Raw genomic sequence first — 23,517 nt, 5'->3', positions numbered from 1 at the left:
TGAGATATTTGTAATTCATGAATAATTCTTATAACTCTCATATTCATTATAAGTTTAACTGAAAAATATATACCCAGGCCAGACACAATAAGAAGGGTCGAATATGGTATGAGGGTTAAATAATTCTTGTCCTCGAGTTATTGTAAACTGTACATCGATTCGAGCTCTGTTGGCCCAATCGGAAGAATAGTCATGTTGTTGTCCTTGAACCCATGTTAAGTCCCTTTTACCCACTTTTTCTCAGAAGCTTGACTATAGTAAAGCTAGTTTCTGGAATTTCTGATACGAACAGACGTATTTTTGTGCAGTGAAATTTTACTTTAAAAAATTGTTTCTGAGCAATTTTATAAAATGTCATCAAGCGAAGCCAGTTCTTCTCAGCGGTATTAAAAAACCACCCTGATACTGTCCTGGCATAGTGCATTTACTGGGGCCAACGGCTGAAAGATGGAGTAGTGTGCTTATGAAGGTTTACTTCTGAAAGTGATTTAATCGCAAAACATCTTCTTCATACCCTCTCATCTGGGAAAGATGCGTAAGCCGATTGCAGAATTATATGGATAATACGTTAGATATGTTACGCAACAAAAAGCCTGTAAGCGATCAAGAATTGATTCATACCGAAGAAGAACTTTTGCTTCTTCCAGTACGGAAATTTTGAAGCAGTGTGAAGATAATTCAGCTGATGACTATGTAAGTTCCAGATGAAAACAAAATGATGGATTATATTCCTCTGGAATATGTAAAATTAAAGTTTTTAAACATAAGCAAAGTCCTTATCCTTCACATGGAAACTAGAGATATTTACAAAAAAAAATGGCCGTAGCTTCATTTGAAGAGAATGGATTATTCATGCGCATGGGAAAAGAGATGCTGAACATTATAGAATCCAATTTCGAGCAAATGTCATGTGAACAGATTTTGGACGCATATGCTGTGACCGCTTCGTGTTCGAAAAGACAATATGCCTGTCGGGTCAAGTGATTTGAACATGAAAGGTGGCAGCAAAGCCGTGTTTCCTGCAGCCCGCCTCAGCAAAAGTCCAATTTACAAGGTGTGGACCCATGGGTAAAAAATTTAAACAAAGAAATAACATTCGTCATCGCAAAATTAGAAAAATTTTGTAACAGCCGGTAGCAGTTCGCCAACATGTCAGAAATTATCGCTCCTCTGCAGAAACAACAGTTAAGTATTCAAACAAAAACACCTAGGATATCTAACTTCTCGATAGTGACCCTTCGTTATTAATAATACAGATCGAAACAGTAGTATATAAATCTCTTCTTAACGGTAAACCACTGGTTTTTTATTCCATTATTAAATTTAATCGAAGTTAATCATTAGATTTTTTAAAATTCATATTTTCTGTGGATGTCAATACCCAAATCAATGTTTAATAGGACACTGACGGAAAAAGGAAGCAAAAACAAGTGTTTGGTAAAAGGAAGATATGACCAAGGTGTCACACTCATATACTGCACTGGTCATAGCATGAACATTATCTGAAAATTTCACTACCACATGTTGCTTTATTTGTTTGGTAAGAGCCCAAGCAGGTGATTTTGGGGTCAAGAATAAAGAAAACGTAGAAGAATCATTTAAAAAATGTACAAAAAATGTTATTGTCACATCATCAAAACGTCGATGTGAAAACCGACAACTACTCTATATAAAAATTTTCTAGAGAAATGTTTAATGCCATATGTTCACCAAAAATAAATTTCTTTTAATTATTGACCTCGTGGACAGGACAAGTGGAAGCCAGAAATTATATGATGAAATAAGCTTCAGGATGATACAAAATGCCTTACATGCACATTTAAAGTTATACCTCCAAAAATGTGCGCCTCCGTTAAGTTCAAACCATGCGCAGATGTTTCCAGCTTTCTATAGACAAGTGAAAAAATAATTGCCGAAACGATGTGCAAAGTACCGCTGAACTTCTAGATTGCAAGAATTATGAAATTCATTCCCGAGAGTATTGTATAAAAATTCATTCGATTATTCATCACCAATTGTCAGCGCTTCAGTTTGAGACATGATGGAATATGCCTGGTTCTGCAAGCGGGCGCTTTAGGACACAAGAAATTTTTTACTAATGTCAATGATGGTGTTTCTCATTAGACCGTTTAAAAATAATCAGTCATTGTAAAAAGCAGCATTTATTTTGTGTTGTTCTTGGTGTAGGAAAACTTTTTGTTTTGAATTTTTATCATAAGTATCACTCAGGGATCATGTAATAATATCTCATAATACGTAATTATAAAATATTGATTTAATTAATTAAAAAATGTATAATTTTCTCATTTAATTTTCGACTTATTATTTGTTAAGCTGTACCACCGCATATCAATTTATAGAAATGAAGTTTAAAATTGAAAATTTTTTTTTATTAAAAGAATAATTTAATGTATCAATTATTTACCTATTAATATATTATAGTGCTGGGTAAACCTTTTGAGTGCGGACTTTTTCTCAGCCATTTTTGAGTATTGCACTTTAGTATTTCAGAGGTAGTGTTGTCCCCACATAAACGGTACCACTACGTTAAAGATTATCAAAATGTCCGAGCTTTCCAAGTTGTCGTATCCTCCCCTGAAAGTTAGTATTTTATTAAAATGATTTGTTTGTATTTAATAAAGTCTGATATTGAGCCACCTTTATATTAAATATTAATAAATCTTTTTAAATACTAAGAAATATTTGTTAAGGAGTAAAAAGTGGTCTCTTTTAAATGACTTGTTAAATATTAACAAATATTTTTAACTATAAACAAATCCCTCTATCAGTGTACACAAACAGATTTTTAATTTTTTTATCTATTCATTTTACTGATTATTATTTCATTTTTCTGTTTTTTTATTCTCAAAATCAGAGTTAATTTATAATATATTTATAACTTTAAGTTTATTTAATTAAATTAAGATCTTTTCTCAGAAGAAAGTAGCAATATGATAGATTATAAATTAGTATCTTTATTGACAGGTGTATTTGATGCCTGCCCTCGCTTCGCTCGTGCCGCAAATATCGGGGGCAGGCATCAATTTTTTTTTTAAAGCAATTTTTTGCGTACTTTCGACCGGATAGCAAGAAAACTAGTATACACTACACGGGCCGAAATTTGAGAGCCCTGAACTGTGTGTGCCATGATGCCCTCGGCTTCGCCTCGGGCATCATGGCGCGCTGTACAGGAATATCAACTTTCTTCCCTTGTAGTGTAATACAGGGTGATTCAGAATTACCTTTACAGCGAAAATATTAGGATAGAGGAGACAATTTTGAGCAGAAAACTCCTGAGTCGTGATTGAAAATTTTGAGTGGTTGCGGAGTTATTCAAAATTTTAGTTGACCAATCAGATGCAAGATTTAGCATTTAAAAAAAAAGCAAAAGAATAAATAATAAATTTGGCTGCGTTTCGACTTCCAACTTCAAGCTTTACTTTTGTTTTTTTATTTTTTTAAATAATTCTAATTTTAAAGAATTCAAGCGAATGTAACCTTCAAAATAAAATTAATTTTTTAATTAAAAAAATAATTTTAAAATTCTAGAAAGTAATTAAATAAATTGACAATGTAAAAAATAAATTGATTCGATGTTTACGATTGAGCAGACAAATTTCAAACTGCTCATTAGAATAATAATAAGGACTTTTATGGGAAAAATAAAAAGAATGAACTCCAGGCTGCTTATCAGGATAATAATAAGGACTTTTATCAGGTGAAGCACCAGGACAAACTCCAGACTGCTTATCAGGATAATAATAAGGACTTTTATCAGGTGGAGCACCAGGACAAACTCCAGGCTACTTATCAGGATAATAATAAGGACTTCTATCAGGTGGAGCACCAGGACAAACTCCAGGCTGCTTATCAGGATAATAATAAGGACTTTTATCAGGTGGAGCAGCAGGACAAACTCCAGGCTGCTTATCAGGATAATAATAAGTACTTTCATCAGGTAGAGCACCAGGACAAATTCCAGGATACTTATCAGGATAATAATGACTTTTATCAAGTCGAGCACCAGGACAAACTCTAAACTGTTTTTCAGAATAATAATGACTTTTATTAAAAAAATTAATAGGACGTACTCCAGGCTGCTCATCAGGATAATAATAAGGACTTTTATCAGGTGGAGCACCAGGACAAACTCCAGGCTGCTTATCAGGATAATAATAAGGACTTTCATCAGGTAGAGCACTAGGACAAATTCCAGGATACTTATCAGGATAATAATGACTTTTATCAAGTCGAGCACCAGGACAAACTCCAAACTGTTTTTCAGAATAATAATGACTTTTATTAAAAAAATTAATAGGACGTACTCCAGTTTGCTCATCAGGATAATAATAGGGACTTTTATCAAGTGGAGCACTAGGACAAACTCCATGCTGCTTATCAGCATAATAATGAGTTTTATAAAAAAATTAATAGGACGTACTCCAGTTTGCTCATCAGGATAATAATAGGGACTTTTATCAAGTGGAGCACTAGGACAAACTCCATGCTGCTTATCAGCATAATAATGAGTTTTATAAAAAAATAAAAAGGACAAACTCCAGGCTGCTTTCTAGGATAATAATAAGGACTTTTATCAGGTAGAGCATCAGGACAAACTCCAGGCTGCTTATCAGGATAATAATAAGGACTTTTATCAGGTGGAGCACCAGGACAAACTCCAGGCTACTTATCAGGATAATAATAAGCACTTCTATCAGGTGGAGCACCAGGACAAACTCTAGGCTGCTTATCAGCATAATAATGAGGACTTTTATAAAAAAATAAAAGAACAAACTCAAGGCTGCTCATCAGATAATAATGACTTTTATCACGTGGAGCACCAAGACAAACTCCAGTCTGCTTATCAGGATAATAATAAGGATTTTTATTAGCTGGAGCACCAGGACAAACTCCAAGCTGTCTATCAGAATAATAATCAGGACTCTTATTAAAAAATTAAAAAGAGCATCTTTCAGGTTGTTCCACAGGATAATCATAAGGGTTTCTATCAAGTGGAGCACCAGGATAAACTCAGTACTTTTATCTGATGGAATACGAGGACGACTTCCCGACTGATCTTTAGAATCATACGAAGGACTTACTGACAAGACAAGTTATAAATCTTCATTTAGAGACATAACTGAGATCATGCTAAAGTGAAGAAGATCAAATTAATTAAATCATATATCAGGGTACTAACTCAATTAATTTATTAACTTATCCTAAAGTACGTTATCACAACTGGGTTGTTATGTTCAATAAAATTCATAAGCATGCAAAATTCATTTGATTGAACATAGCTACAACAGTTGTTCAAAATGCCCTCCATTATTTTGATCGCAACACCGAAGACGCTTCACAAAGTTTGTGGCACAGTTATCAATCATCTCCCGTGTGATTTCGTTGAGGCAATCAGTGACTTTTTCTCGCAATGTATCTTCGTCATTGACGGGATGACGGTAAACATTAGCTTTAACATGACCCCATACGAAATAATCCAATGGATTGAGATCTGGTGATCTGGGAGGCCAATTAATTATCCCGCCTCGACCGATGTAGCGATTCCCAAAATGTGCATGAAGCCATGCTTGAGAAGCTCCTGCTGTGTGAGCCGGAGCGCCATCTTGCTGAAACCACATTTCTTGATAAATTCTCTGTGGGATTCCTGCATCTCGGCATTCTTGTTGCAGATGTTGGTCGAGAAAATCTACATATAATTCAGCTGTTAAATTTTCTTCAAATTCATAAGGGCCGACCTATAATAAATTTTTAAACATTAATGCCATAACTTCACGAATCAAAATTTGGTAAAAGAAAATTATCATAATAAATTTCATTTACAATAGTGCGTTGGCCAAAGTGGATTCCTGCCCAGATGTTGATGGAAAATCGATCTTGGTGATTACGAACAACCGTGCAATGAGGATTTTCTTCAGCATACCAATGGAAATTTCGGGTATTCCAAAACGAATTTCGGCCAAATTTACTCTCATCAGTAAACAAAATTTTATTTAAAAAATTATCATCGTTTTCAATTCGATTCAAGAGCTCCCGACAGAAAGCAACACGAACTGGATAGTCTTCGGCTTCAACTCTTGAACTCGTTGATAATGATAAGCGTGGCGTTTTTTCGTCTTTCAACGTTCGTTGAACAGTACCATACGATAGATTTAGTTGCTGAGCAACTCCACGAATACCAATCTCTGGATCTTCTTCAACAGCATCAATGATGGCCTCCTCGTTGTCATTATTTCTGGCATGACGTGGTGCACCAGCTTCTCTATGATTTGGTAAGACATTACCTGAAGCACGTAATCGGCTGACGGCACCAAGAATTACTGAGAACTTGGATGTCGCCGATTCGGAAATCGCTCTGCATACCTGCGTCTCGCTTCAGCAGCATTACAATTAGCCATGCCATATAAAAGGACCATGTCGGCATACTCTTCAGCAGTATATTCAGCCATATTACACTGATATTTGAGAAAAATAGATTAACCACTGTGTAAACTTTTAGGTAAGTAATTAAAAAGCAATGACACAAGCAATCTGCAGCAAATTAATTAATGTGACGTGAATAAAAGACAATCGATCTCAACATGAACATGGTAATAAGCCTACTCTCCTGTTTTAAATAAACAAATAAAAGATAGAAGAATATAATTTAGAATACATTATTTTCTACATCGTCTTCACCCGAACTGGCTGTAAAAAAACACCCAGAGCTACTGTCATCTTTATCTAGGTTGCCAGTAATAGTAAAATCAACCGCAGCGGAGTTGACTTCATCAACAATCACATCAAGGATTAAATTAAGAATATTTTTAGGGGTTATATCCTAAAAAAGTAGAAATACCCAAACCAGTATGCCGAGTAAAATTGAGAATATTTTTAGTGTTAAGACATAGGACAGTTTAGGTTGATTAAAAAGAAGGTATGAATGACATTAACTAGATGAATACTTTATTGGTTAAATAAAAATACAACAACTGCGTGAGGTTAAAGTATTATAATACTAAATAATGAATACAGAGGTTAAAGTGTGATACATAAGTCGAGTTTTGCAGCATCGTGACACACTTTGTGGCTTTTGGTCGGATAATTTTGAAACTTTTGTCTGTTTTTTAGATTATCTCAAAATTGTGATCTAAAACAACAGACAAAGTTTCAAGAATTTTATCCGACCAAAGAGCCACAGAGTGAGTCACGATGCTGGAAAACCGACTATCTCAAAATTGTAATTTATGTATTAGTGACAATTACAATACAAACTATTTCAATTTAGAACCAGATATTAAATTCAAAATTAAGACTTCACTGAGTTGGTTGTGAGGCTCGAAGGTTTGTCAAAAATTTTGTAATGCATTTCTTGTGTTCAAATTTTGTGAGTCTCAGTTCCTTTGGCGTTATCTTTGAAACAAATTCTGTAAAAAAAATATTCATTATTAGTTCTTTCCGGTATAATTGTAATAACTACTCTTAGAAATTTACTTCTTATCGTTGTGTCAACATTATTAGGAATGGCTTCTTTTTCATTTCTTCCTTTTAGAGTCATTTTCATTAAATCTTCTCGGCCGATTATCTGCAGTAACAGTCGACGTGTAGCTTCTCTTGGGTTATTTTTAAATCGGTCAGTGATGTCTTTTAAGTCTAGAGCATTAACATAGATCTTACTGCCAGGTTGAAGCTCGACGACTTCATCATTGTCATCACTACTCAATGTCCCAGAGCTAGCCGTAAAATATGACTCAGAGCTATCATCGTCTTCGTCGTGATTAACAGCTATCACGGGGTTATTTGCAACAAAAACAATTTCTTGATGATTATCTGCACCACCTTCGATTTCACTTCTGTCATCCTCCTCGTCCGTGTCAGTAGAAATCGAGTCAGCTGCACCAACGCCTACTTCATTATGATCTAAATTAACAGCATGACCCACGTCTTCGTCGTTTTTGTTGATCATTCCTTCATCTCCGTTGTTTCCACTTATTTCATCACCGGCATCTTCATCAACGAATCCAGTAATGACACCGTGTATATCAACAATGAAGCGATTCAACCACTCAACGTTCTCTACAAAAAGAAATTTTTGCATTTTGGATTTCATTGAAAACTTTATAAGGTAAAAGATCCCATTAATGGCACTTTTTCTTTCAATGAAAAATGTTCTACTTGGAATAAAAAATGAAAAACTTCTTTGATCTAAAGGTCTTAAAGATTAAAAATAATATATTCATTGTTAAAATTAATGATTTCATTAATTAACTAAGTACCAAAATCGAAGAAAGTGTTAGTAATAGGGTCCCCGCCACTAATGGGGTCTTTTACCCTACCGTAGTTAAAAAATTCATGTGTTCTAATCAAATTTACCACTTTCAGCTATAATAAACCCATGAACAACTTTACGGTCCCAGCGAACAGTTACTTGATTTCCTGAACGACGCTTAATTAGAGCACATTTTATGACACTAATACTTTTATCAGTAGGCCAAAAAATTAAGACGTGCTTCATGATTTTAATATTTTATTACTGTCGACGTATATATTAATTCCGACTCGTTAAAAGTTTATGGTTGGAATAACACTTAATGATTATTAAGAAAAACAACTTGAACTTAGCAGCAGTTGTTTATAATAAAAACTCCAAGTTTAAAAACTCATGAATTATTTGACACATAGAATTAAGATTTTTTTTTACAATTATACTAATCGATGTCTTCATTAGTATCCTAGAAAGCAGCGTTGAGTTTGTTGCAAATTTTTTTTATAAAAGTCCTTATTATTATCCTGATGAGCAACTCGAAGTTAGTCCTTTTTTTTTTAATAAATGTCCTTATCATTATCCTAATGAGCAGCCTGGAGTTTGTCCTGGTGCTCCACCTGATAAAAGTCCTTATTATTATCCTGATAAGCAGCCTGGAGTTTGTCCTTTTTATTTTTTTTTATAAAAGTCCTCATTATTATGCTGATAAGCAGCCTGGAGTTTGTCCTGATGCTCCACCTGATAAAAGTCCTTATTATTATCCTAGAAGCAGCCTAGAGTTTATCGTTTTTATTTTTTTATAAAACTCCTCATTATTATTCTCAAAAGCAGTTTGGAGTTTGTCCTGGTGCTCGACCTGATAAAAGTCATTATTATCCTGATAAGTATCCTGGAATTTGTCCTGGTGCTCCACCTAATGAAAGTCCTTATTATTATCCTGATAAGCAGCCTGGAGGTTGTCCTGGTGCTCCACCTGATGAAAGTAATTATTATCCTGATAAGCAGCCTGGAGTTTGTCCTGGTGCTCCACCTGATAGTAGTCCTTATTATTATCCTGATAAGTAGCCTGGAGTTTTTCCTGGTGCTCCACCTGATAAAAGTCCTTATTATTATCCTGATAAGCAGTCTGGAGTTTGTCCTGGTGCTTCACCTGATAGTAGTCCTTATTATTATCCTGATAATTAGCCTGGAGTTTTTCCTGGTGCTCCACCAGATAAAAGTCATTATTATCCTGATAAGCAGCCTGGAGTTTGTCCTGGTGCTCCACCTGATAAAAGTCCTTATTATTATCCTGATAAGCAGTCTGGAGTTTGTCCTGGTGCTTCACCTGATAAAAGTCCTTATTATTATCCTGATAAGCAGCCTGGAGTTTGTCCTGATGCTCCACCTGATAAAAGTCCTTATTATTATCCTGATAAGCAGCCTGGAGTTTGTCCTGGTGCTTCACCTGATAAAAGTCCTTATTATTATTCTGATGAGCAGTTTGAAATTTGTCTGCTCAATCGTAAACATCGAATCAATTTATTTTTTACATTGTCAATTTATTTAATTACTTTCTAGAATTTTAAAATTATTTTTTTAATTAAAAAATTAATTTTATTTTGAAGGTTACATTCGCTTGAATTCTTTAAAATTAGAATTATTTAAAAAAATAAAAAAACAAAAGTAAAGCTTGAAGTTGGAAGTCGCAACGCAGCCAAATTTATTATTTATTCTTTTGCTTTTTTTTTAAATGCTAAATCTCGCATCTGATTGGTCAACTAAAATTTTGAATAACTCCGCAACCACTCAAAATTTTCAATCACGACTTAGGAGTTTTCTGCTCAAAATTGTCTCCTCTATCCTAATATTTTCGCTGTAAAGGTAATTCTGAATCACCCTGTAGTACGTTCGCGTGCTATAGTTAATTGCGTGCTATAGTAAAACCTGCTCTTTTCTTATCAAAACATATCCGGGATCTAAAAAACGGCGTTGCTATAGTTTCTGCTAGTGAATTTATCGAATTTCAATTAAAAAAATAATGACTAGTGGACTATAAATTAATTAAATTAGCAATTCACACCATATAGAATACATATTTATTATCAATTGCATCAAACAGTCAGTTAAGGTGGTTTAATAATTTTCAAACCTCACAAAACCGTTCTGCTTACGGTAAACACATCGGTAGTCTGGCGCTTCGTTTACAACGGGATTTTTGAACGGTCCTTGGCGCTAGATTCTACCGAATCTGTGGATACTTTCTCGCAGAGAGCTCAAAGTAAATAAACAAAGTAAATAAATAAAAGGATAACTGCAAGCAATCTACCTTAGTTCATTAACACGTGTGTGAGCATCTTTAAGATTGGAGTTTACTTTTCTACGGTACTAACTTAAATCTCGCGTTGGCTGCATTTTTTACCGCAAACTATCCCCTTAAAGCTACAGTTTATGTAGATATAATTCCAGTGCGCCCTGGCGGCCGTAAATGTAAGCTGTGAATTACTTTTTTTAACTGTAGTTGCGTATCTATAGGAGGATTACTACACATTTTTATTTTATCTAGTCTATGGCATGTCACTTTTTACATAAAAAAAAAGTCAGGATCGAAAAATGTGAGCGCGCTATAGTATGTGCTGATAAAATTTAATAATTTCAAGTAAATAAATTGTTAAAAGTGAATATAAATTAATTAATACGGTAAAATAAATTATGAATTACTGGTATAATAAACAAATTAGTGAAAAAAAGTACCGTAGAATTAAATTAAATTTCGCAACCTCAAAAAACCGTTCTGCTTACAGTAAACACATTCGGTAGTCTGGCGCTCCGTTTGCGATGGGATTTTTGAACGGAACTTGGCGCCAGATGCTACCGAATCTGTAGATTAACTGGCACGCGTGAGAACTTCTGTCTAAAACTTATAAAATCATCTAAAGACAAAGACACTCATTGGTTCACGGGAACGGAATATCCCAGAGCAGCGAATCCCAATTTTTAGAAGCTTAGGCGATTATTTCTTATCCTTGAGATTTAATGGTCTAAATAATTAAAATTTTAAATTAAGTAAAAATTTAGTGTTTCAATATGTAAAAGCCAATGCCTGGCGATATTTCAACCTAAAATTTTTATTTTTTTGAACTTATGAGATTTCTGTAAACATATTTTTTTACTTTATCTGTGCTGCCTTCAAAACATTGCATTGGAAGCTGTTAATGACAAGAAAGTAATTAAATAACATTAAATGTATCGAATACTTTATTCAGTATAATAGTGGAAAGAATGGAAAAATAAAAGTATTTCAACACTTTAATCGCAATGTAATCAAGCAATTTAAATTTACAGAAAATTAAAAGAATTTGAGATCGAATTTTAATTAAAAAGCTATAATCAATTTATGAATAACTATCAAAATGACATTGATAGTGAATTTGTAATTTGTAGTTACTGTAGATATATTAAACATCGTTTAGACATAAATTTTTGTGCTTTTTCTATTGTTTTAATGTTATTTACAAGATCTTAAAGATTTTATTGTAACTCAATTAATCTACGAAATTAATTAACTAATTTTTTTAATTTGTTAATTTCTAATTGACTTTTAATCATTGGTTAATTTCTTCAACGAGTAAACAAGAGAAAATGAAATTGTAGTATTGTTAATCATTAAAAACCAAATAAGAGAATATCATATAGGAAATGATGATTATTTTTTATGACTATTTTTTTTTTTTTAGAAGAAAAACTCTACATTAACTCTCTTCATTTAATTTCACGAAGTGTATAATCTTTTAAAAATCATCACAGCTTTTCGATTTTTAAAAGATTTTTCTTTAGCTACGAAATAGTTTTTTTTCTTTTCTTTATTCCACAAAATAGATAATTATATAAGATAATTTCACTGTAAAAACTGATTCTTTTGAAGTGTTGTGATGCTCTCCATTATATTTATGTCTCAGATTGATTGCAAGTGCCTCCACGAACTTAACGACTTTTAATGTAACTGTAATGAAAGCATTGTTAACTGGTAAAGTTTGATAAATATAAAAATTAAATTTTTAGAACAGTTTTATCAGAAAGAATTTTATGCAATCAACGCACATTAATTTGAAAGCATGAAATTTTTAAGACTTGTCATCTCACTAGTAATTACTATGGTCCACTTAATTCAAATTTTTTATTGTCCTGTAACAAAAATAGTGTTTACCCGTGTAATTATCGTGTTTATTAATGCATAAAAACTTTAATATTTCTAATTACGTTTTTTGGGGACCAATTCAGAAAGTAAATTTGTCATTTCATTAAATGGTACAACTGATTTTAAAACTGTACCCGTTTTTTCATTTTCATACGTTCTTTCATTTTTTCTGAATATTTTGAGAAACAGGTGTCTCTTGTTTATTGTTAGTAGATTGATTTACGTTTCTTAAATTAATTACTTGACAAACAGGTCTTGTATCCACATTCGGCGGAAACTCATAGATATTCCCTGGCGGATTCGTGGGCACGGTAAAATGATCGTGAAACGACGGTGAATGTACCATAAATTCACAGTGTCGACAAATGATCGTCGAATGAACGTCACTTGACTATCGAACGGCCGTCATTTGACAGTGAACGACGAGTATCATTGTGAAAGTTTTTCACTGTTACTTTATGATTTTTATTCTGTATAGTTATCATACTTCACTATTCGAAAAACCAAATTTTTACTTGACTCCTCCGATTTTTTACCTGAGTAAAAATCGTAGATCATCGATCGATCGTCTGTCATTTGACAGTCATTCGAAAACATATAAATTGTCAAAAAACCGTAACTTGATGGTAGATGCACAGTAGTCTGTGAGTGAAACGAGCGTATAATGTCGGTAAGTCAGGAATTTTTTACTAGTCAACAATGAAAAAGTGCTGATTATATTTTTTTTTTTTATTTCATTAAAAATACTCAAAGTGTATAAAAAGATAGGTAAATGAGAAATTTTCAGTAACTAATCGGGATGAAAAATTAAAAAAAAAATATTAAATTATTGTAATTTTATTTATTTCAAAGTAAAATTATAAAAAATTAATCAGATTACAGGCAATCAACAGAGATCCATCATTTCAATACTTTTCAGAAGAGTTTATCAGAAGAGGTTATGGCTTACAAGTGTTGATTTTTTTTTATAGTCGTAAATGAGAAACTATAATAACTTTTTGATTATGAAAAATATAATAATCAATATTGTTTTTTTTTTTTTTTTTTAGAGACGAAAACTTTAATTTCAAAATTACGGAAAATTACAGTTAATAATTTATACAGTTAATAATTTCACCATAATTTCGAAATTAAGAATTTCGTAATCATCAAAAATTTGAATCATTTATTACGATTATTATTTTAAAGTCATGGAAAAAATATAACTTTATTTAAGCTATTTTTATCTGTGCAATGAAAAAAAAAAATGACTTGGTTTTGACACCTTATAATGTGACTGAATCAAATGTTTCGTGCAGTGTCTTAGATAGCCTAGCTGGTAGAGTCTTGGGTGCGCGACCAGATAAATCGGGTTCGAGTCTCGGTCTAGACTTTCCGCAATATTTTTTTTTATTTTACTGTCCGTGATAGTAGCGTAAAATCACCGTATTTGGACAGTATATTGAGCGTACAGTGTCAGTCATAACGTCGTAGATTCACTTGCGTATGCACCGTAAATATTCAATAAATTTATAGTAGATATCGTTCACAACGGTATCCGATGTTGACTGACAGATCGCTCGGTAAGAACGAACTTTATACGGTGAAACGACCGTCAAACAACCGTCATTCGACCGTGCTTTCACCGCGTCGCCGAAACCGCCAGGGTTCTGTTGATCAGAATCCAGTGTAGAAGTAATACTGGGTTTCGTGGAAAAATAATCATTATTTTTCTGTACTGAAGTACACAGAGTTGAAGAAGCTTGTAATTGAGTCAAAAAGGGTTGAAATTGAGGTGATTGTGCTTGGCTAGAAGTGGTTTCAAGCTAAGAAGTTAATACCGGGTTAAAAGAACTCTGAACCAGTGTTACCAGAATATTTTTTTCTCGAATCGCCTCGCCAGAGCGCTCGTGTAGCCCCGATATAGCCCCATCATGGCGGACAGGTAGTTAAGGCGGGAAAGTTTAAATAAATTCGTGAGTTTATTATTGCTTTTATATTTATTAAATTTGTACTATTATTTAACAATAATTTGTTTGAAATAGAAATAAGATTCAGTTATTGAAGTACAAATGGTCAAGATTTTTTTTCTTTTTATTGATTGCACTTTATTTTAAAAAGTATTATTAATTATTGAATAATTAAATATTATAAAATATTATCTTAATGAGTATTATAAAATAACAGTATTTAAGTATTTTTTAAATGTTAAACATTTTTTATATAATAATCTTTGATAGAACTGACTTAAACATTTTTTAACATACTAAAACAGGATAAATTACCTAATTTAGTTGATCACAAATCTATTTCACCCGCCTCTATCAAGTTCAGAGACTCAATAAGCGCACCATCACTGAGCGCAACGAGCATAGGAAGCAGCATTCGATTGCGGAGTTTCGTTTTCACAATAGACATCACACTAAATACTCTCTCAACATCAGCATTGCTAATTGGTGAAGAAAGAGCTCTAATTGCAAAAGAAGCTAATTCTTTGAAGCTTTGGTTTCCCGATGCATCTCGAAGGTTCCATACTGCAATCCAAAATTTAGTAATTTCAACATTGTTGTCGAACTCAATTGATATATCATGTAACCTCAAGGTTCTTAGTTGGCGCCACTGAATCCTAATTAAATCTCTATCTGCTCCTTCAGCTGATAATTCCCAAGGTAAGTCGTCCGCAGAAATGATTAAAGATTGCGATAAGCTCATTGCTGGTGTAAAAAAGCGCAGATTACTTAAAACTGCTAGGTTCTCAGGTAATCGTAAAACCAACTGCTCACACAGCACAATCAAAAAATCAAGACATCGTTGCTTTACATTTTCTAAAGCATATCTGGTTACGAGATTTTTAGCTGCATGAGATTTGAATCGTTCACCAAAATCAATTGAGTCTAAAGGCAACAATGAATTTCCAAAATTACCAACCGTTTTTTCCAATGCTTTTTTCACAGCATTTATGTCAGCTAAATGCAGCATAGCATTATCAGTATTAGTTGTTTCATGTCTCAAAAAAGCTGGTGCAAAAATACGTCTGGCTAAAGACATTAAGAGAGTTTTCAAATCAGTATATATAGTTTAGTCACATCAGCATTAGTACCCTGAAATGCTAAATTTACTCGAGTGACTTCTCGAAGAACGTCATCCAAAAAATACAAGATATTTGTATGATCGTTATACATTTCGGCGAGTGTACGAGCCGTATAACTCTTTTCTTGAGAAGATACTGCAGCCTTTTCGAAGAATTCTTTTGATTCAGTCCATTGATTCAGGTTTGATTTGACAGCTTTGTATCATGCAAGCCACCGTGTATTCGATAATTGTATAAGCTTTGGAGGATTGCCAATATTAATTTTTGAATACATTTCACAGTACTTCATTTGACGAAGAGGGCTATGAACAAACCAATTTCTGGTTTCTCGGAGGAGAAATTCTAATGTTGAAGGTAACTTCTCACAGGCCTTCGCTGCACAAGAGTTCAAGGAATGACAGCTGCATTTAATCAATTGCAACTTCGGACAATCTTTTTTAAGTAACGTATATAAGCTATGGTTTTTACCACATAGATTACTAGCACCATCAGTTCCAATGCTGATTAATTTTTCTAACTATAGTCCAACACTTGAAATAAAATCATGAAAATTCTTATGCAGTTCAACCCCCACGAAAAAAATATATATGCCCTTATACATTCTCTGTATATATTTGAGGATATAATCTAACATATATTCAGGAATATATGCTGCATATACTCAAATTCGGAAAAAGATATACGCATGGATATATCCTAAGTCATATATGCTGGAATATATGCTAGCATATATACTAACATATATTTTGAAGTATATGGAAATTTGAATTTTCTGCATGCATTTTTGTAGGCATGAAAATCTATTTTTTTACATTTTTAATTGTATAGCCATTTGTAAATGTACATGTGTAATTTTTTAGGCATATATCCCGGCGTTAACGTTTATATAATGGAATAATTCCAATTTAATTTTTGATTACTTATATTTTTTCCTTACATTTATTCAATAAGTATATTGTAATGTGCGAAATACAATGTATTAAAGTGAGAAACTAAAAGTAAAATTTATATTCTAACTTTTTTAGTTAGAGCAATCAGATATTATGAAAATTATGACACTTAAATAATAAGGCTTAAATATAATAAGAGTAACTACTAGAAAAATTTATGACAGAATTACGAGCTTAAAAAATTATATCTTAAGATTATTAATAATGGTAACCAACTATTTCTCAGGTTAAAAATTAACTGACATCATAACATAATAATTTAAATGCAAAAATGACATAGTCTAGAATAGTTGAAACAAAAAGTGGTGTCAAATAATATTAAATTAATTATTAATGCATCAATTATTTCAATTATACTTCATCTGGTTTTTGCTGATTTTCTTTTTCCTGAAACAAGAAATTATTTTAGGCTTTTATTTGTTACAAGATATAAATTTCTATCATCTAAATCCTTGAACTTACTTTTTCCGCTTTCCTTGCAAGTGTTCTTAATTTGCCGCATTTATTGTTGATGGCAGTTCCAAAAGGACCCTCTTTAAAATCATCGTGATGAGCTTTGACACTTTCTATAAATAAATAATTTTTTATGACATACATGTGTACTCATTGATTTAATCGATTATAAACATATATATCTACATATGTGACATACCTTTAATTGCATCTATTATTTTAGAATCAAGTTAAGCGTACATTTGTGCTTTATCGTCTGTATTTTTGGATTTTCCACCTTTGTAATTACTTACTAGTAAACCCTCTTCAGAAAAAGCCGAACAGAGCAACGATATTGCCATAGACATAAAAGAATTTGCCCTTAACGCAGCATCCCACTGATATCTTTCAATAAAAACACCAGAGCCCTCGTGACCTAACTCTACCTATGAATGTAAGAAAATTATTGTTAGCATAAACATACATAAACTAATTGATATGGTAAATCAAGTTTATTATATATAAATTGTGAGATTTTTTATAGTAAATATTTACATACCTGGGCGCGTTCAGTTCTTTTTTTAATTTCCGATTTTTTATTTTTAGAAAGTGAAAACTTTTTGTCCATGTTAAAAGATTTAGACTCCGTTGCCAATTTCATAAAATTTTTAACTTTACGCATCGCTACCAGTAATTAAATTTATTAGTCAGAACATATTGTATCAAATAATAACTGTAAAAAAAGAAAAAAAATAATTATAGCAATACTTTTATCAAAATACTCCTTGGTGACAAATTGTGTTGACACTGGTGCTTCTGTACTTTTCGTGGCTGTATTGGTTACATTTGAATTAGACAAGTTCTCGTTAGATTTTTTCTAAAAAAAAAAAAAAAAACAAGGAATAATTAATTTATCATCTTATACAATAAATTTTTTCAATTTGTTCGTTTTCAAGTGATGTAGTGTAGAGATCAATAAAAATTGTTTAAAATGGTTATCTATCTTTCATTATGGACTAACTCCCAAACACAAACATTCTAAGTATGCTTACTGGATCTGTAGCAGTTTCATCAGACGTTGATTCAATAAATTGGATTTCATCTTCATTTGTTGAGAATCGTAATTTTTTCTTTGAATTCTGACCTTCAAGTTCAGAATTATTGGTCTCGATCCTTGTATCATCTTCACTATCAGAAATTGATGCAGTTACATTTTCTATATCTACTTCGCAAACTATTCGTCTGGGAGACCGTATACCATCCATGATGTCAATTTTTTTTTCTAAAATTTTTATGGAATCTAAACGAAAATTAATTAATTATTAGCTTAGTAAATTTTTCGATTTTTTTGTACTACGAATTAACATTCATCATTACTACTAAATAATTCTAATACTTACGAGATACTGCTAACACTTTGCCGAGGTAGCAATTCCAACCACCAAGAGGCATTTTTTTTGTGTCGCGCCATTCAATCACATAAACCTTATCAGGGTCAAGGTCATCATTTAAAAATTGTTCACAGTTGAAGTTCTTGATATGATTTATATTTATCCCAGCAGTCATTTTTTTATCGTCCTCTCCACCAACCCATTTAATCAAAGCCCACATTTCGGAACCACCTCTGAATAAGTTATTATTATAAATTATGGTAATAAATAAATTATTAACAAGTTATAAAGAGCAAACTTATATCAGTATAATTATACAGGGTGTCCCAGAAGTAACGGACGGCCTTGAAGCACCTGATAGAAAATTAAATTCTGAGACGAAAAGTCCTCAGCCATTTTTTAATCAGACCCATAGATAATTAATTATTAATTAAAAACAGTAGCCAATCAGGAGCGAGCTTTAGCGGTAAGGCATCGGAACGGTAAGTAGTAGGGAACGGTGCGAGCGAGACGCGAGAGATAGACTGATGAGTAGACTTGAACTGCAGCTCGCGAGATTGGAATAGCATACAAAATGAAATAAAAATGTGTGTGTGTGTGTGTGTGTGTGTGTATGTGTGTGGCCGTGTCTAATTGTGTGCTTATGTGCGTCTGTGTGCGCGCCCGCGTGTGTAGGTGTAATTTATCGTATGAGGATGTAATTTTCTTGTGTGTGCTAATAATTACGGATAAGTGTGATCGTTCGGGAGTGTGTGCGGGAGTTTTTGCGTGTGTGCGGGTGTGTTTGTGTGTGTATGTGCGTCTGTGTGTGCACTCGTGTGTGTAGGTGTAATTTTTTGTACGTGGATGTAATTTTTTACGAGTACCAATAGTCAGAGATGTGTGTTCGTACGTGTGTGTGTGTGTGTGTGTGTGTGCGTGTGTGTTTATGTGCGTCTGTGTGTGCACCCGTTTGTGCAGGTGTAATTTTTTGTGTGTAGGTGTAATTTTTTTTTGTGTGCCGATAATTATGGATGCGTGTAATCATACGTAAGTGTGTTTGGGTGTGTTTGTGTGTGTTTATGTGCGTCTTTGTGTGCACCCATGTGTGTAGGTGTAATTTTTTTTTATGTCGATGTAATTTTTTTGATCGTACTGATAATTACGGATGCGTGTTATCGTACGTGTGTGTGCAGGTGTATTTGTGTGTGTTTATGTGCGTCTGTGTGTGCACCCATGTGTGTAAGTGTAATTTATCGTATGTGGATGTAATTTTCTTGTTTGTGCTAATAATTACGGATAAGTGTGATCGTTTGGAAGTGTGTGCGGGAGTTTTTGCGTGTGTGCGGGTGTATTTGTGTGTGTATGTGCGTTAGAATGTGCAACCGTGTGTGTAAATGTAATTTTTTGTACGTGGATGTAATTTTTTGGGAGTACCAATATTCAGAGATGTGTGATCGTACATGTGTGTGTGTGCGGGTGTGTTTGTGTGTGTTTATGTGCGTCTGTGTGCGCACCCGTTTGTGTAGGTGTAATTCTTTGTATGTGAATGTAATTTTTTTGCGAGTACCGATAATCGGAGATGTGTGTCGTACGTGTGTGTGTGTGTGTGTGTGTGTGTGTGTGTGTGTGTGTGTGTGTGTTTGTGTGTGGTTATGTGCGTCTGTGTGTGCACCCATGTGTGTGGATGTAATTTTTTGTATGCAGGTATAATTTTTTTTTGTGTACTGATAATCAGAGATGTGTGTTCGTACATGTGTGTGAGTGTGTGCGGGTGTGTTTATGTGCGTCTATGGCAGCACCCATGTGTGTAGGTGTAATTTTTTGTACGTAGATGTAATTTTTTTGTGAGTACCAATAATCAGAGATGTGTGATCGTACGTGTGTGTGTGTGTGTGTGTGTGTGTGTGTATGTGTATGTGTGTGCGTATGTGCGTCTGTATGTGCACCCATGTGTGTAGGTATAATTTTTTTATGTAGGTGTAACTTTTTTGTGTGTGCCGATAATTACAGATGCGTGTAATCGTATGTGTATGTGTGCAGGTGTGTGTGTGTGTGTGCGGGTCTGTTTGTGTGTGTTTGTGTGTGTCTATGTTCGTCATGTGTCCACCCGATTGTGTGTGTGTCAATTTTTGTATGTGAATGTAATTTTTCTGCAAGCACTGATCTTCTCAGATGTATGATCGTACGTGTGTGTGTGTGCGGGGGTGTTTGTGTGTGTTTGCTTGTGTGTATTTTGTTCATAAGCGAACTAACTAATTATTTAATTATTAATTTTCAAAATACTCACGAAAATTGCTGAAAAAGAAATGAACCGATTCGGATCGATAGATTTTGAGAAATTTTTAAAAATCTCAAAAAACTAAGAAAAAGATTTTGTTTGAAAGTGGTTCTTTTCGAATAACTTTCAAACGGCTTTATTAATCAATTTCATAAAACTAATTCGCCCGTAATCTTGAAAAACCACGTCAACCGCCGCTAATCCGGTCAAAATCGGTTGGTTCGTTCGAGAGATATCGTGAACGAAAGAAAACCGAAAAAAGTGTTTTTTCGGAATTACTCCAAATTTTTTAGTTTTAGCATTTCAAACTTGAATATTCTTCATAAGGCTTAAGAAAGTACATCGAATGCCGCCATCAGCTTGAAAATCGATTGATTTAATCAAAAGTTATTGCGGTTTAAAAATTTAAAAATCATTATTCTACTAAACTTATGTCAGACATTTGAGCTTGAAGAGCTCAAAAGAATAGAAAAGCTATCTCCTTAAGCTCAGAGATCTCAAAATAACACATAAATTGTATTTTTGAGCTTGGAGAGCTTAAAAACATCATTAGTGCAATTTTAAGCACCTAATAAACAGAGAAAGAAATTAACTTAAGACAAGTAAATAATTTTGAAGAATTTCATCTTTTAGATTTTAGTATAAAAATTTTTTAAAAGAGAAATTTCTCATTTTTCAAGTTAGTTTTTTCTTCAATGTAGGTGTAGAATGAGCGGGAAGTGGCAGGGATGGCCTTCAGGGTCTACCGTTTTTTTAATTTTCTTTATTAATTGACCGATTAATTATTGCACAATTCCGAGCCAAAGGACACAAAATAACTCCAACAGAAAAACACACACACACACACACCCGCACACACACACATGTACGATCACACATCTCTGAATATTGGTACTCCCAAAAAATTACATCCACGTACAAAAAATTACATTTACACACACGGTTGCACATTCTAACGCACATACACACACAAACACACCCACACACACACACATGTACGATCACACATCTCTGAATATTGGTACTCCCAAAAAATTACATCCACTTACAAAAAATTACATTTACACACACGGTTGCACATTCTGACGCACATACACACACAAACACACCCGCACACACACACACACCTGCACACATACACATACGATTACACGCATCTGTAATTATCGGCACACACAAAAAAGTTACACCTACATAAAAAAATTATACCTACACACATGGGTGCACATACAGACGCACATACGCACACACATACACATACACACACACACACACACACACACACGTACGATCACACATCTCTGATTATTGGTACTCACAAAAAAATTACATCTACGTACAAAAAATTACACCTACACACATGGGTGCTGCCATAGACGCACATAAACACACCCGCATACACTCACACACATGTACGAACACACATCTCTGATTATCAGTACACAAAAAAAAATTATACCTGCATACAAAAAATTACATCCACACACATGGGTGCACACACAGACGCACATAACCACACACAAACACACACACACACACACACACACACACACACACACACACACGTACGACACACATCTCCGATTATCGGTACTCGCAAAAAAATTACATTCACATACAAAGAATTACACCTACACAAACGGGTGCGCACACAGACGCACATAAACACACACAAACACACCCGCACACACACACATGTACGATCACACATCTCTGAATATTGGTACTCCCAAAAAATTACATCCACGTACAAAAAATTACATTTACACACACGGTTGCACATTCTAACGCACATACACACACAAACACACCCGCACACACGCAAAAACTCCCGCACACACTTCCGAACGATCACACTTATCCGTAATTATTAGCACAAACAAGAAAATTACATCCACATACGATAAATTACACTTACACACATGGGTGCACACACAGACGCACATAAACACACACAAATACACCTGCACACACACGTATGATAACACGCATCCGTAATTATCAGTACGATCAAAAAAATTACATCCACGTACCAAAAATTACACCTACACACACGAGTGCACACACAGACGCACATACACACACAAACACACCCGCACACACGCAAAAACTCCCGCACACACTCCCGAACGATCACACTTATCCGTAATTATTAGCACACACAAGAAAATTACATCCTCATACGATAAATTACACCTACACACGCGGGCGCGCACACAGACGCACATAAGCACACAATTAGACACGGCCACACACATACACACACACACACACACACACACACATTTTTATTTCATTTTGTATGCTATTCCAATCTCGCGAGCTGCAGTTCAAGTCTACTCATCAGTCTATCTCTCGCGTCTCGCTCGCACCGTTCCCTACTACTTACCGTTCCGATGCCTTACCGCTAAAGCTCGCTCCTGATTGGCTACTGTTTTTAATTAATAATTAATTATCTATGGGTCTGATTAAAAAATGGCTGAGGACTTTTCGTCTCAGAATTTAATTTTCTATCAGGTGCTTCAAGGCCGTCCGTTACTTCTGGGACACCCTGTATAGACAATAGAAAATTAATTTCATTGATTATTAATAACAATACAGTAACCTTAAAAATAAATAATCTAGCTAACCCAAAAAATTGAATTCTATCACTTTTGTACTATATATATTACCTAGATTTAATTCCTATTACAGTTGGAGTAGCCATTGTCCTTTTTTTTTTTTTTTTTTTTTTTTAATGAAAATTATTATTAACAATAAATTTTCATAATTTCATTTAGAATCGAAACGCACTATCTGTATTCGTATGTATTGTGTTTAATCTGTATCTCAACTCTTGAAAGGCGGCTTTGCGTCGTATTGTCAAAGCTGCCATCTTGATTTACAAATTGGCGGCAAACTGATATAATATAATCGTTTACATGTACATGTGCTATATAAATAATGAATGTTTATTTTTTTTATTAAATTTTTA

The 23,517-nt window shown here is 33.7% G+C and overlaps 1 protein-coding gene and 1 long non-coding RNA gene across 13 annotated transcripts in view; both read right to left on the bottom strand.

Moving 5' to 3' along the window:
- LOC123261717 (potassium voltage-gated channel protein Shaker) overlaps window positions 1-23,517 on the bottom strand; it is a 1,350,734-nt gene that overhangs the window by 1,098,222 nt on the left and 228,995 nt on the right. The gene's annotated exons all lie outside the window — the stretch shown is intronic.
- Window positions 16,922-17,332, bottom strand: LOC123261751. Its single transcript, XR_006508756.1, has 2 exons — window positions 17,113-17,332; window positions 16,922-17,026 (listed from the first exon to the last, which is right to left on the bottom strand). It is a non-coding gene; the product is annotated as an uncharacterized LOC123261751 (long non-coding RNA).

The sequence above is a fragment of the Cotesia glomerata genome, linkage group LG3, assembly GCF_020080835.1.
Source record: "Cotesia glomerata isolate CgM1 linkage group LG3, MPM_Cglom_v2.3, whole genome shotgun sequence".
In the NCBI taxonomy this organism is placed as follows: domain Eukaryota; kingdom Metazoa; phylum Arthropoda; class Insecta; order Hymenoptera; family Braconidae; genus Cotesia; species Cotesia glomerata.
Note: the sequence above shows the minus strand (reverse complement) of the source record. Positions and strands in the feature narration are given on the sequence as shown.